Source organism: Schistocerca serialis, chromosome 4, assembly GCF_023864345.2.
Source record: "Schistocerca serialis cubense isolate TAMUIC-IGC-003099 chromosome 4, iqSchSeri2.2, whole genome shotgun sequence".
In the NCBI taxonomy this organism is placed as follows: domain Eukaryota; kingdom Metazoa; phylum Arthropoda; class Insecta; order Orthoptera; family Acrididae; genus Schistocerca; species Schistocerca serialis.
In genome coordinates this window covers 715,609,552-715,613,280 of record NC_064641.1, presented here as the reverse complement: position 1 = coordinate 715,613,280, position 3,729 = coordinate 715,609,552, and positions in this window count along the sequence as shown.

Genomic DNA, 3,729 nt, shown 5'->3' with positions numbered 1-3,729 from the left:
CATTGTGAATTAATCTAGTTAGAGTTAATTATCAAAGATCAGCCAAAAATAGTAATCGGATGCTTTTATAGACCGCCTGGATCAGGAGCTATAGTGGTAGACCGCTTCAGATAGAAGAACTTGCAGAATATTGTTAGTAATTTTCCTGATCGTGCCGTTGTAGTAGGGGTGACTTCAAATTGCAGGTATAGATTGCGAGTGTCATGCTATCAAAACTGGTGCCAGAGACAGGTATTTGTGTACATTGTTCTGGATGTCTTGTATGAAAATTACTTGGACTAGATGGTTAGAGAGCCAACTCATGAGGATAACGTCTTAGACCTCTTGGCAACAAACAGATCTGAACTTGTCGAATCAGTTAACATGGAGGAAGGTATTTCTCGTAGATCGCTTGAGCAACGAAGATTACCTAGCGACTGGAAGAAAGCGCAGGTCATTCCTGTTTTTAAGAAGAGCCGTAGGACAGATGAACACAATAATAGACCTATATCGTTTACATCAATCTGTTGTGGAATTAAGGAACATGTTTTATGCTCAAGAATTATGAAGTTCTTGGAGAAGGAAAATCTCTTCTATAAAAGTCAGTATGAAATCCGCAAATAGAGACTCTGCGAAACTCAGTTCTCTCTGCTCCTCCATGAGATCCATAGTGCCGTAGAAAATTGCGCTCAGGTTCATGCCAGGTTCCTTGGCTTCAGGGAGGCATTTGACACCGTTCCGCATTGCCGTTTAGTGAAAAAAAGAGCTAATCGGGTATCGGAGCATATTCGCGACTGGTTTCAAGGCTTCCTTGCTGACAGAACTCAACACGTTGACGTAATGGAACAAACTCGACAGATGTAAAGGTAATTTCTGGGGTACTCCTATGAAGTGTGATAGAACCGTTACTTTTTACGATATATATAATGTTGTTGTTGTGGTCTTCAGTCCAGAGACTGGTTTGATGCAGCTCTCCATGCTACTCTATCCTGTGCAAGCTTCTTCATCTCCCAGTACCTACTGCAACCTACATCCTTCTGAATCTGTTTAGTGTATTTATCTCTTGGTCTCCCTCTACGATTTTTACTCTCCACGCTGCCCTCCAATACTATATTTGTGATCCCTTGATGCCTCAGAATATTTCCTACCAAGCGATCCCTTCTTCTAGTCAAGTTGTGCCACAATCTTCTCTTCTCCCTCATTAGTTATGTGATCTACCCATCTAATCTTCAGCATTCTTCTGTAGCACCACATTTCGAAAGCTTCTATTCTCTTCTTGTCTCAACTATTTATAGTCCACGTTTCACTTCCATACATGGCTATACTCCACAAAAATACTTTCAGAAACGACTTCCTGACACTTAAATCTATACTCGATGTTAACAAATTTCTCTTCTTCAGAAACGCTTTCCTTGCCATTGCCAGTCTACATTTTATATCCTCTCTACTTCGAGCATCATCAGTTATTTTTCTCCCCAAATAGCAAAACTCCTTTACTACTTTAAGCGTCTCATTTCCTAATCTAATTCCCTCAGCATCATCCGATTTAATTCGACTACATTCCATGATCCTCGTTTTGCTTTTGTTGATGTTCATCTTATATCCTCCTTTCAAGACACTGACCATTCCGTTCAGCTGCTCGTCCAGGTCCTTTGCTGTCTATGACAGAATTACAATGTCATCGGCGAACATCCAAGTTTTTATTTCTTCTCCATAGATTTTAATTCCTACTCCGAATTTTTCTTTTGTTTTCTTTACGGCTTGCTCAGTATGCAGATTGAATAACATCGGGGATAGGCTACAACCCTGTCTCACTCCCCTCCCAACCACTGCTTCCCTTTCATGCCCCTCGACACTTATAACTGCCATCTGTTTTCTGTACAAATTGTAAATAGCCTTTGGCTCCCTGTATTTTACCCTTGCCGCCTTCAGAATTTGAAAGAGAGTATTCCAGTCAACATTGTGAAAAGCTTTCCCTTATTTTCTAAGGTAAGTCGTAAGTTCAGTATTGCCTCACGTGATCCAACATTTCTACGGAATCCAAACTGATCTTCCCCGACGTCGGCCTCTACCAGTTTTTCTAATGGTCTGTAAAGAATCCGTGTTAGTATTTTGCGGCCGTGGCTTATTAAACTGATAGTTCGGTAATTTTCACATCTGTCAACACTTTCTTTCTTTGGGATTGGAATTATTATATTCTTCTTGAAGTCTGAGGGTATTTCGCCTGTGTCATACATCTTGCTCACCAGATGGTCGAGTTTTGTCAGGGCTGGCTCTCCCAAGGCCATCAGTAGTTCTAATGGAATGTTGTCTACTCCCGGGACCTTGTTTCGACTTACGTCTTTCAGTGCTCTGTCAAACTCTTCACGCAGTATCATATCTCCCATTTCATCTTCATCTACAGCCTCTTCCATTTCCATAACGTTCATGCAAGTGGTTCTCTTTTCTCCAAAGATCTCTTAAATTTTCCTGTAGGCAGTATCTTACATTTGTCCTCTAGCCATCCCTGCTTAGCCATTTCGCACTTCTTGTCGATCTCATTGTTGAGAAGTTTGTATTCCTTCAGCCTGCTTCATTCACTGCATTTTTGTATTTTTTCCTTTCATCAGTTAAATTCAATTCTCTTCTGTTACCCAAGGATTCTTCGAGCCCTTATCTTTTTACCTACTTAATCGTCTGCTGCCTTCATTACTTCATCCCTCAAAGCTACCCATTCTTCTTCTTCTTCATCTTCTGTATTTCTTTCCCCCATTCCTGTCAATTTCTCCCTGAAACTCTGTACAACCTCTGGTTTAGTCAGTTTAGCCCGCATCTCGTGGTTGTGCGGTAGCGTTCTCGCTTCCCACGCCCGGGTTCCCGGGTTCGATTCCCGGCGGGGTCAGGGATTTTCTCTGCCTCGTGATGGCTGGGTGTTGTGCGCTGTCCTTAGGTTAGTTAGGTTTAATTAGTTCTAAGTTCTAGGCGACTGATGACCTCAGCAGTTGAGTCGCATAGTGCTCAGAGCCATTTGAACCATTTTTAGTCAGTTTATCCCGGTCCCATCTCCTTAAATTCCCACCTTTTTGCAGTTTCTTCAGTTTTAATCTACAGTTCATAACCAATAGATTGTGGTCAGAGTCCTCATCTGCCCCTGGAAATGTCTTACAATTTAAAACCTGGTTCCTAAATCTCTTTCTCACCATTATATAAGCTATCTGAAACCTTCCAGTATTTCCAGGCTTCTTCCATGTCCTTGTTTCATAATTCTTGAACCAAGTGTTAGCTATGATTAAGTTATTCTCTGTGCAAAATTCTACAAGGCGGCTTCCTCTTTCATTCATTACCCCCATTCCGTATTTACCTATATTTTTCCTTCTCTTTCTTTTCCTACTATCGAATTCCAGACACCCATGACTACTAATTTTTCGTCTCCCTTCACTATCTGAATAATTTCTTTTATCTCATCATACATTTCATCAATTTCTTCGTCATCTGCAGAGCTAGTTGGCATATAAACTTGTGCTACTGTAGTAGGCGTGGGCTTCGTATCTATGTTGGCCACAATAATGCGTTCACTAAGCTGTTTGTAGTAGCTTACCCGCACTCCTATTTTTTTATTCATTATTAAACCTAGCCCAGCATTAACCCTGTTTGATTCTCTATTTATAATCCTGTATTCACATGACCAGACGTCTTCTTCCTCCTGCCACCGAACTTCACTAATTCCCACTATATCTAACTTTAACCTATCCATTTTCCTTTTCAAGTTTT